This window comes from Geospiza fortis, unplaced genomic scaffold, assembly GCF_000277835.1.
Source record: "Geospiza fortis unplaced genomic scaffold, GeoFor_1.0 scaffold162, whole genome shotgun sequence".
Lineage (NCBI taxonomy): Eukaryota > Metazoa > Chordata > Aves > Passeriformes > Thraupidae > Geospiza > Geospiza fortis.
The window spans coordinates 8,697,288-8,710,074 of NW_005054316.1; positions in this window are offsets into that span (position 1 = coordinate 8,697,288).

Below are 12,787 nucleotides of genomic sequence, written 5' to 3' on the forward strand. Positions count from 1 at the left end.
GGCAGCAGAGGGCGAGGAGGAGGAGGATGAAGAGGAGGGCTCCGTCTCGCCGCACGCTCTGAGCTGCCCGCCGCGCCACCGCGTTTTATAGCGTTTACACGTTTCTGCTTCCGAAGAAGCAATCACGTTACTGGAGAGACGTCACCCTTCCCAAGGGGACGGTCGCTTTGTTCAGGACAGTCAGAGACTTATATTTAACACATGAGCAGTCGCGTACCTCTTCCCCCTCCCCCTCACCCCCTCGGCCATTATTTGATTTATGTTAATGAAATAATTTTGGAGGAGCGGAGCCCCGTCGGAGGGGTGATTCCGCCTCGCCAGGCGGGAGAGCAGGCGGCCGTCGGGCTCTGCGGGCGCGCCACACCGCGCATCCCTGCCCGCACCCGGGATAGCCGGAGCGAAGGTGGCTGCGCTCTCCGGGACCCACCGCTCCCAGCCCACACTCTCCCAGTCCCCGTGCTTCCCTGAGGAGCCCCTTCCGCGCCGCGGGGTTGCTCCTTTCCCTAGCCCCTCGGCAGTGTTTCCGTGCTAAGCTGGTCCCTCTCCGTCCCTGGCACATGCAAGTCCCTGATGGGGGTTCCCGCCCGAGGTGCGCAGGGGGCTGGTCTGAAAAACAAAATTTCCTACGGGTTTTAGTTTGATTTTAGCAGGGGTCGGGGTCTACTCTTCGCTATCTTGTTTAAACTGAGTGCGTGTACGTGGAACACGCATTAAGCCCCACATCCAAGCGCCTCTTGGTGCAGCCGAGCACGGCGGTGCTTGTGACGGTTCCGCCGCGCGGGCGCGCAGGGAGCGCGGCTGGAGGAGCGTATGTTAAACCCCCCTGAGCAGGTGGGGGATCAGCTCTTCCTTCTAAGGTGTCTTAAGCCCAAACCTCGGGGATGCCACAGCAAGGGAGAATCGGTTTCAAGCCTTTGATTTTTCTCCTTCGAATTTTCTCTGCCTCAAAGAGATCTGAGGGCAGCAGAGAAAGAAACACAGGGGAAGTGGGCGTGGGACCCGCGGGCGGGCCAGGAGGACGGTGCTGCTGCAGCAAGCACCTCTTCAGTATCCCACCGTGTCTTTTCCATGCCTGCCCTGAAATACTTGCTAAACAATCGCGGAAGAATTTCAGCTGTAAAGATCATAATCCACTTTTTTTTTGCTTTGTTTTGCTTTTTTCTTGAGTTTTTGTGCCTCTAATTCTCCTACTCGGTAGGTAACGATTGTACCAAATCCATACAGACGATTTCACCATTTCTTCGTACTTCTAATAAGTTTTTCTGTTTCATGTTTCACTAAAGGTTAGGCAGGCTCAATGCCGAAGATTCTGCGATGCTTAATCACATTTTCTAATTCAGTTACATAAAGAATAAGTGAATTAGATTAAAAATGCCTGGAAATTTGTTTCTCGGATGACAGCTGTGACTAAAACCAGAGTTCCTGCAGTAGTCTAATTTCAGGAAATTTTCCCCTTGTTACTACATAACTAGGGGTCGAAGGAGCTATTCTGCTCCGGAATGGCGGGATGAGCATCAATGGCACCGTAATCTCCTCACTTCAGAAATATCCCGGCTAGGGCGCATAGGCGTTGTGCAGTGTGTACGACCTGGGGAAGCGCGGTGGTCTTCACTCAGCTACTCACAGGAGGAGAGAGGAAGGGGAAAGCCATCTCCTGGGTGGCGCAGGGACGCGTGGCTGGGGCACTGCGAAGTCTGCTGTTGCCCGGTCTCCTGGCCTGGAGCGGAGAGCGACGAGGGGAGGCTGCACCGGGACCCCGCGGCCAGGGCGGGTTCGAGGGGGCCGCGGCTGCCCTCGCTCCCGCTCCTCAGCCCAGTTCCCAGCCCCTCTCCTCCTCCTCCTCCTCCTCCTCAGTCCCGCTCCCACCGAGGGCGCCGCTGCGGGAAAAGCCAAACGCTGCTGGCAGCAGGAAGCGGAGAAGAAAGTTTCCTTCTAGCGCTAGCAAGCCTGAGCTAGCGCAGCCTGTAGAGAGGGTCTCGCAGGAGTCCTGCGGACTGCGGTCCCTGGCAGGGAGGACGGGAGCAGGCAACTCAGTCTGAGGGATGCGTGAAGAATAAGTCTGCTGTCAGTTGCTATGTATGTGCAGTATGGGTGGCTGCGGGCTCTGAGAAGGCTAAAAATTGGAGAATCGCTGACGAATCAGGGCATTCTTACCATACTGAACCATTTGGGGCTGTGATGTACCACACTGCACCCTTCCACACCGTACCTGGTGAATCTGGTTTGCTGTAACTTTTGTTTTTGCAGGTAGCACACTGGGTTGGACAACATGCTGCCGGGCCGGCTAAAGCGGCCTCAGAACCTCTCTAGGGATGACAGTGCTGATAAAGAAACCTCTTTAGGGCTCCCTTAATGATCTGAGAAATCTGCAATGCATCTAATCTTACAATATCATTTATTTTCCCTATTCTATAGGAAAGAAACTGAGTCATAGGGGGATCGAGTCGTTCCTCTTGTTTACTCAGGAAGTCTCCAGTGGAGCTTTGAATTGGCCCCAAATGCCCCAAGCACCCTTCAGTTGCACTAACAACTGCCTCATTTCCCTTCAGCATCCTGTTGCAAGGTACCATCTCCTCTTCTTGAAGACAAACTAAAGAAGAGATGCCATCTCCCCCTTTCTCCTTAGTCCTTCCTCACATTTCATTGAAGGAGGTTGGCTTGGGATGACTGACAAGGGTTTGGGATGGCAATCCAAATTCTAACATTTCCAATTTTTTTTTCCCCCCCGAAGCTTATATGCACTATTATTTCGACATTTGATAAGAGTCAGTCATTAAAAGAAAAATAATTCTTTATAAACACACAGATGGAGAAAAGACCCTTTTCCACTGATGTCCTAAGTAAGTCCTCCAAGATCTAGGCAGATGAACACTTTTTGGATGGTAGCTTCCACTGTTTTGTAGTACAAAACCTGTGCCCTTTCAGGGAAGTGTCACTTGGTAGAAAATAGTGCTCAAGAGCATCTCCAGGATAATAATTAAATACAGGCAACTCCTGGGAAATCAAGCATTTTTTAGTGGTTTTTACAGGAAACCTGATGCACAGCACCCTCACATTTACTGAAACTTTTATCTTTATTTGATGTGTTACCAAATATCTTTTGATTACTCTCCATTTTTGCTTCAATTTCTTCTTTAATGTTCCACTTAATAAAACAAAAAAAATTACAATTATATTAAAATCAAAAAAGTTACAATTATAAAATTGCAATATTTAGCAATGATGGAAAACCAATTAGACAAGATGGACCAAAGAGCAAAAGTTTTCTGAAAGTTTGTCTTACCATTTGTATACAAAGCTGTGCAATGTACATAAATCAAGTATTACCTAAAATCATTTGGGGAAAGAAATTCGGGAGTTCTAAGGTTTGTTAGTCAGATTTGGTAACTATTTTTAGCATGTAAAACTGTTCTGAAATTGATGTGCTAAAAATCTCTTAAAGCCAAATCCTTAGAAGAGAGAAACCAGCTTAGTTCTATGAAGGACCTGCTTAGCATTTACCAAATTTATCATGTAATTGTATTTGAAAAAGAGAATTACATCAGAAATAGAATTAGCATTTTGTTTGGGAAAAAAAAGAGATAAAAATACTAAGAGACTTGTTTTAGGACTTTCATATTCTATCAGAAAAGGAAACTTCTACTGACTCATGAGCTCTCTCTTACGAATCATTGGGTTAGCAGAATGTCCCCTGTGCATTACAGCTCATGTTGCTGTGGATGACTTCAGAAACTCTGCCTTTGATCCCATAGCCACAGCACATTGATCCATGAGTTTTTAGAGCTTATAGAACAGATGGTGCACTACTAGTCAGCAGCTAACAGAACAGCTTTTTCAACTTTCACAAAAGGGATAACATGAAAATTCAAGAAGCTGTGTATGAAGAATAAAAAATATGACTAAAAATTGATAAACTAACCTGGCCTTCTCTAATATTTTAATGACATGATTAGCATATTCTCCAATATCTGCTTTCAGCATCATGTTGCGCTGCTGGATCCCACTCTCATAAATATTCATATTCCTCAATATCACCTGGTTTGAAAAAATGGATGAAATGATGAAAGGAAAATGCTGAAACTTTTTCCAGCATCACTTTCTTTGCAGCTGTCTCTGAATGCTTCTCAGAAAAAATAAGGAGAAAACCATCTGTTTGTTCTTTTAGGTAAGTTTTGTTACAGAAATACAATCCACATACCTTTAGCCTGAGTGAGTTCTGCAGACTCAGAAATGTAATGCCAAGCAGAATAAAACACAGACAAATATTTTTAAATTAAAAACTCATGAGTTGCCTTCTGCAACAGAAACATTCAGGAGAATAGTTCTTGTCTCCTCAGATCCCAAGCTGTGGGAGGGTCACAGGTGGAACAGGGGAGCCTTCATTTCCTTTCTCACCCTTTTTGAGTCCTGCTTTCAGGTCAAAAGTTTGGATCCTCAGAACAGAGTTATCAACTGAAGCAAACTCCTGCAACATGTAAATTGTATTAACAAACATGATACTGCCTACACCACTTGAACAAGTTCCTCCTGTTCCAGGTGGTACCTTTGCATTATTAATCCATGTGGGCTAACAATTTTCCAAACCACCTTTCAAAATCACTGGAGCATTTGGATTATGCCCATGACTCCCAAACAGACTTCTACTGCTTGCATTTGTATGTCTGGGTATATCACCATCATCCATGTCAGAGACCTACTTGGTTAAAACTTCTGAATAGGTGTAATGATGAGCAAAAGGCATGCAAGAGAGCTGCTGAATACTGTGATATTTACAAGGTTCTTTCCCCCTTGCCTGGGATGTTATCTGGGAAAACTCCTAATGCTTCTAGTATAGTTCTGTGTTTTCATATCTCTACTCCTTCACCCCAGAATGCAATCTCAGCTTCTCTCAAAGACTCCAAAGTGGTTTGGGATGATATTTTGTTCTGCATATGCTTATGTTGTCTGGTATGTGCTTGGACTACTCCTTCATGTCCATCTGCCTCATGATATGCAGCTGTCCTAGAAGTGTCAGTTCAAATTCCTTCTCATTCTTTAGCATGGATGTGATGTTTTTGCCATCCTCCTCTCGCTATCAGACACATGTATTCTGCACTCATACCACAGGAGGATCTGTGACTATGCAAGCTTTAACAGGAGCTTTAACATATCTGGTTTTCTTTCAAAGCAATCTCCTCCTAATGTTTCACCTGACTTGTTCAAAAGGTTTCCATTTCCCTTAAAGCCCAGAAAACCACATGGTAATCCAAAGTTTGTCAGGAAGAAAATTAGTTTCCGGTTTGGTCATGTTGTATTCTTTGTTTTGAACAAGCTCTCTGAAATATGCCCTATTTCTATCAGCACAGTTATATTATTCAAATTTCAGCTAAGGATCAGATGATTCTTTCATTACCAGGTATGTTTCCGTCCTCCTCCAGCTACTCCAACCCAATCTTCTTCTTGGAAAATCTAAAATAACCTTTGTATGTGACAAGAATGTGTATTTTAGATGTCATAACATTAAGTCTGAATTTCCCATTCATTTTTACCCTGCTCTTTTCTTCATGGTTTTGGATATACAAAACTGGATTTTCTATGGTGAACCTTTGAAAAATTACTTTATTTTTTATGATGTTCTTACATGTGTAAATGTCTCTAAGATAATATCTAATTATCTAAACAGATACTAAGAACAATCTTTCAAACCCATGTCCCTACATTTTCCCCCTGCTCTGAGGCCTGTGAAGTGTCCTACAGGATGGGACCTTATGGAAGTCCTCTTGTTTCTACCTGCACAAAAGGAATGCAGAATAGAAATAACCTCCAGAATCCATTTGGATTATCTGTTAAATGTAAAACCCATAAACAGTGCCATAGTGGATTTCAAAATTTAGAAATCTGAGACCAAACCTGCCTAGGGTGCCTTATCTCACTGTGATTCACTATTGACAGTCACCTTATGTAGTCTGCAAGTTTATCAGGATCTTGGGGAATACAAGCTTCCTTGGGAAACTAATGATGCTAATGACAAGGAGAGCATCTGCAGATGCAGGCAAGCTGTTAGAAGTCTCTTTGCCTCCTTAACTAATTCCTGTACAGATGCCTTAGGTTTTAGCTTTTATGTTTTTCAGGTTCTGTACTGCTTTAGTGTGTAATTCTGAGCTTCATATTAGGGGATGGTTAGCTCTCTTCACAGAGTAGGTAGACAAAACAGTTCCTTCTATAGCTGGGACCCAAGGATAACTGATCCAAATTTCTGGCCCACGAGCATAAATGGCAAAGGACTGAAGAGAGAAAGACAAGAAGGATGGGACTTCATGGGCTAAAACTGCAACTGGACAATTAACTCAAGTATGGTAATGAACCAGAACTTATAAAAGTGAGAGATGTCTCACAAAATGGTCACAAAGAATGACCAGTCATCCATTTTGTGACTGTTTTGTGTTCATCTTGGGTGTAGCCCTGGCTGGCTCTTGTGCTGCCCAAGGTGTATTCACTGAGACCTTTTAATAAATACCTACTTTATTCTTTAACTCTGTCTAGTCTGTTCTAGGTCAGCCTTCTCAAGACATCAGTTTTGCAAAAGAATGCATGAGGTATGAGAGAATTTAGTCCATTTCCACATTTGTAACTATGTGGGATAGGAATCTTTCATGGGTTGTAATTGTAACATCTGTGCTGAAAACACTGGTATACTTCCCCAGTTTTGCATGGATCCTTTTTCCTGTGTATAATACAAGATGCTGGTTCTAGGCTGTATGAACAAATTCTTTTTGTCTTCCTCGGTGAATACTGCTACTATTGCACTGTCTGGAAGCTTGTGAGAGCAGACATACCAACTCAGGATATAAAAAACCCCACGTCAGTCGGGCTGGAAGGCTCATCTTAAGATGCTAATTATGCCAAGATAACTTTATCCCTTGAACTGACCTAATCATCACAAGTTCTTTATTTACCAAGCTGAAAAAGGAAACCATCTAAAAGCTAGAGCAGAAACAAGCTAAAAATGCTTCAGTCTCAAGCAATTACCACTATTGTTTTCATGGAAAAAGAGCTGAGAGAGGTTTTCTAAAACTGTCCCTGTGTATAAAGAGCATAGTGTAACGTGCTGTCTCTAGCACTACTCTAAGCCTAATGCACATTATTATGGCTGTGGAAATCTATATTCACATTCAGTCGCCACAAAGAAGCCATATAGAAGAAAATATCAACCTGTTAGTTTATCATCCTTAATAAATGATATAATTTGAACTTGACTGTTTTTGAAAGAGTTTCTGTAGTCTTCATGGACAAGAGACATACAGTTCCAACTTAGTTTGACATTTAGTTCAACTCCACAGGTCACTCAAACAAACGATAACTTCCTACGTCTTGTTTAATTGGTTTCTTGGCCAATACATCAATGACTTATTACCCTTTCCATCTTACATGAAGCATTAAGAGTGTTCCAGTAAACATAGCACCACAGTCAATATATTTCCCTTTATTAAGTACATGTGAATAGATGCAATACTAATAAGTTCCTAAGAGATTTTGGGAAATGACAATTATCACAAAGATAAAAGACATTAATAGGCACAGCAACACCTTTGATAGTCATCCTGTGTGCTTTCATTGTGTGTGTGTATAATTATATTCTGCAGTTTGTTTGCATTTTTGAATGTGACAAATAAAGTGATTTCTGCAGAAATAAGTGAAACATTCAGCATCAGAATCAGCACTATTGAATATCAATATTAAATGTTGCTAATTGTTAGACTTAAGCCATGGACCTTAGCACCTTAAAATTTGCTAAACTTTCTGTTCAAATTGTACTAAATCATGAACTCATAAATTATTAATATAGATTTGAATCTTGCCCCTGGTGACTCTGTGTCAATCATGTGGTTACATTGATAGCTGCACAGTAAAAACAACTGTGTAACTATTTTCCAGCATGTAACTACAGGATTTTCAAGTATTAGTTAATGTAGTATATAATTATTCTGTACACTTCAGCAGTCCAAGTCACAGGTAATTTTTCTGTCTGGCCTGAGATATTATTTGGTTTAATAGAAAAATTTTCCATAGATGTGAAATCACACAATGTCACAATAGAACATTATATCACAGACCCACACAACAGTAGGTGTGAAAAGGAAAGAAAAGGTCATTTGTTGCAGGTATTCTTCCTGGTTTATTTTCAGAGATGCTCTCAGGTTGCTTCTAGAAGCTTCAGCTTGGAAAGAGCGGGGAGGATCTTTCAGAATGGTTAGAAGATTACCCAGACAGGGCTTCTTTGTCTATTGACATTACTCAATAACTGTAGTAATTTTGAGCACTGGGTTCAAAGACTTTCAGAGTGAAATGGTAGCAGAACAATTGGCTCAAGGAGGTTTACCCTTTCCTCAGATCTTGAAACAAATATGTTGAATAGTATAGCTTGCTTTTTAATACAAAAGGTAGTTTAAACTGAAGCTGAATCCACAGTCCTGTCTTGGCCTCTATTCCCTTATGCACGTTGCTCCATGCAGAATTTTATGGCTCAGAAAGCTCATCTGCAGCACAGTTGTGGTTCAGGTGTCTGTGACTACACAAGGTCAAGGATCAGCTTCTCCCAAGCAGAAACAAGGGCTGCATCTCCCAACTTGACTACCACTGGCAGGCTGGGAAAAACTTAATGATTGTCAGCTTGGAAGCTGAAGAGCATAGTAATGTGCAGTGTAGTCATATTTTAGCTACCTACTATGTACACTACCCAGTAAATAACTGTGCTTACTAATAAGGTTGCATACAATTCTTCATGCAGAATTTGTGCACACAGTAAAAGATAGCCAAGTAAAATTGTCGTAATAGATAAAAGGTTACAGGGTCACTAAGAAATGCATGTCATGTACAAATTAAGAGCGTGAAAATAAGCCAGAAACTGGAGTAATTAAAAAAATTTCAGACTCCTTTTCGCCTTGTTCTCCAGAAAGCTCCAGACAAAGCTGAACCCAAAGGGACATCTCTCAGGATCTATCAGAATAATGCATTTTGTCAATTACTCATGCTGTCCAGAGGCAGTAAAGATTAAAAACAATCTTTTCACAAGCTTTTAAGAGACTGTCCTGCTGAGGACAGTTTGTCTTCAGACAATCTTGATTACAAGCAGGATCATTGTAATGTTTGCCTCACAGTTAGAGGAGAGACTGATTGTCTGATGCTAGAACTATCTTTGCTCTTCTTTGCTTTCCAAGCCCACCTAAATGCCCCCCCAGAAATGATCTTTACCAGAGTGAGAATCGAGAAAAACTTCCCTTTAGTCTTTCTTGCTGTTATCCAATTTCATAGGCACATTATCCAGAGAAATGAGATAATGCAAAAACCTCTGTTGAACAGAAGTACCAAGATTACAAGGCTGTAATCCAAAGGTTCCTAACACTGCTCTCACATCAAATAATAGAAGGAATGGCCAAGCGTTGATTCACCATGTCCTTTGTTGTCAGTCTCTCGTGTCTGCACAAGGATGGAAAGACCACCCTTATATCCCCACAGAAATTTTTATGTTGTGCTCAGAGAGAAACTGGGCAGGCAAGATGGGCAGAGTAGTCATGTGTTTTCACAGGGAAGAAACTTTCAAGAAACAGAAGTCATTTGACAGACAAAAATTCTAAATTATCATCAAGCTAGTTCCTAAACTGGAATTATGTGCTTTATGAAATTATATTCTGATTCAACAGAGTTATTAAATATATGAGTAATCTTACTGCAGCCAATAATAGAGCAATATAGATTAAACTACCAGCAGTCAACCAGAGCATTTGGAAGGTTAAGGGTAGATTGTGAACAAGTTTTTTCTGGATTGGGCTTGTGCAGCAAGGCCCTCAGTTGTGTGTCTAGCATATCCCATTTGCAAACCTACCCCTTAAGTACAGCAATATATAATACAGTATATTTCTTATTTTCTTTTTATTCACTATTGTGGTTTAACCCAGCCAGCAACCAAGGCCCACTCAGCCCCTCACTCACTCCTGCAGCAGCAGGATCAGGGAGAAAATCTGAAGGGCAAAAGGTAGAAAACTCATGGGCTGAGACAAAAAACAGTTCAATAGGGAAAGCAGAAACTGTGCACACAAGAAAGCAAAACAGGGAATTAATCCATGGCTTCCCATGGGCAGGCAGGTGTCCAGGAGAGAAGGGCCCCATCGCAGATAAGAGTTACTTGGGAAGACAGGCCGTCACTCCAAATGTTCTCCTTTTCTTCTTCTTCCTCACACTTTATCCATTCTGAGCAAGGCATAATGTGGTCTGGAATATCCCTGTGGTCAGTTTGGGTCACCTGTCCCCGATGTGTCTCCTCCCAACCCCCTGTGCACCCCCAACTTCCCTTGCCATATTATATAGGAAAAGCAGAAAAGGCCTTGGCTCTGCAGTAAGCCCTGGTCAGCAGTAACAAAAACATCTCTGTTTTATTAACCCTGTGTTCAGCACAAATCCAAAAAATATCCCCGTGCTCCTGTACCAGTACTGTGAAGACAATTAACCAACCCCAGCCAAAACCAGTGCAACTGTTTTGTTGTGCTGTTAAATAAACAGCCTTGAAACTTTTTGATTGCTAGTGACTCAGATTTTGAGTATAAGCACAACAAGACTGTCTGAAACATTCCTGGTTTATTTTTAAATCTTTGTAATGCCCAGCACTGGAAGCAGCTTTTAAATCACCTAGCCATTCAATGTCTTACAGGTGCTTTGGATGAAGGAGGAACATCTACTTATACCTCTGTGAACTGAGAAAATGCACTCAAATGTATGTGATGACATCTAGCCTTCAGTACCCGTAAAATGTCTGTCAGAAGGCATGTAGATGCATATGCTTTGTTTTGGATCAGGGAATGATCATTTCAGGCATCTTTCAGGAACATTGTCAGGACATCAAACACACACTTCCCTTATTTTGTGAAGTCATGGTAAATCTGCCATTCTCCACTGCATTTGGATTAGTTGAATCCTGTCAATCTACACTGAGCTTTCGCAGTGTTCTTATTTCTCTTCTATATATTTTTGGTTTTATTGGGAATATCTCTGCCCTAGAGCAGGTTCCATGTATTGGTGAAAGAGATAAAAATTTGAAAATGCTTAACTTTGGTGTCTCAGAGATAGTTTAATTTTTTTTTTAAGCTAATACATTTCAAACATGATTACATGATGTGGAAATGTATTTAATGTTCAGTTTCCTTGTCAGAAGTGATTCAATGCCTAGAAGCATTTAAAAGCTTTGAAAGATTTAATTTAGTGTATATACAAGTACCCAAAAATGTGTTCTTGTTCATGCAGGAATTTTTATAGAAGTAAGTTTTATATTACCCAAAGATATCTTCATCATGACTTTGTGCATTGTGGAGTTATGAGAATTTTTCAAGGCAATTCAAAAATTTTCTAAATGTTGTCTGCCACTCAGTACAGACAAAAAGGTGTCTGTGTCTTTCCATGACATTTGCCCAAGGGATTAGGGGGAAAAAAAAGAAAAAAAGATCAGTGCTTTGATGCTGGCAAACTAGTGCTAGAGAGCTTATCACACACAAACCAATCAATTCCTCAAAGTGATTTTCTATATAAGAAAGTTCTGGCAGAACAACAAAAGAATGAGATAGAGTGAAGATTTGTGTATTTTTATCATCATACTTACCCACCAATAGATACTCTGGAAGTAAATGGAGAAGCACTAAAAGAGAAAAAAAAACCTACAATCTGTCTAGAAAAGGTTTAAAGGGAGTTCTTCCCTCTTATTAAAAAAACCAACAACTTTAGAAGATCACCAGGATATACAGTACAGGAACAGAGCACAGGCAAAAAATGGGACTCCTGCTTGCCTCTCCATGTACTCAAGCACTAGACTGATCAGTCTAGAAGATTCATCCCATTTCAATGTGCAATTAATCATCAGCAACTTCTCCATACATGTCAAAGAAATGCATATCACTGCCAGCTGTGGTTTGTGCTCTTCTTAAGCTGGAACAAGAGAGCAGCATCATCCTTCCTTCATACACATCAACATGCTGCTATAAAATAAAGTGGATTGATATGGATGCAAGTCCAACATGAACTAGACAGGAATAATTTTGCATTCCAGTGCCTTTCCATACTGCTCCTAGTCATAGGCACATCAGACAGTTATGTCCTAAATCAGCAAATCCAATTTCCTGCTATCTCAGTCCCATCACTGTGCGTAATCCCTTTCATGATTAAGCTACTCTTGTTTAAAAGAACTCCTTGCTCTAAAATAGGGCAACTGCTCCTTCACAACCCTCAGCACACAATCACTTGATTCTGCTGCTAAATTGATGAAAACATGTCTCTGATGCAGAATGTCTCTGGGAATGCAGACAGGAAACATGTTCACTGAAATAGCTCCTCAATCCAGTCCATGCCCATCAGGCGTTGCCACAGTCATGCACCGGTGTCGTCAGATGGAAGCCAAAAGCTTTCACAGAAGCCAAAAGCAGAAACAAGACTCACAAACCAAACTCCTCCAGAGTTGTTTCCTTAACCTGCAAACTGTTTGAGGGCAAAAGCATGGAATAATGCACAGATCCCACCTGGCAGCGAGGCCAGAGATCTGTAGTGGAGTCACTGGTGTTGCTGCTGCTACAGTGTGAGACAGTTTGTTGCTTTGTGTGCTTCAAAAAGAGCTGCTGCCCGCTGTGGTTCACCTATTGAGTGCTGCAGTAGTTTTCTCAGAACTCTCTAGACCAGCTGGTTGAAAAATACTGAGTCAGCTGTAGCCAATATTAATATTAGATTGAAAAAGAGATTAGGATCTAGTCATCCTTTTTGGCATTCAGAAAGC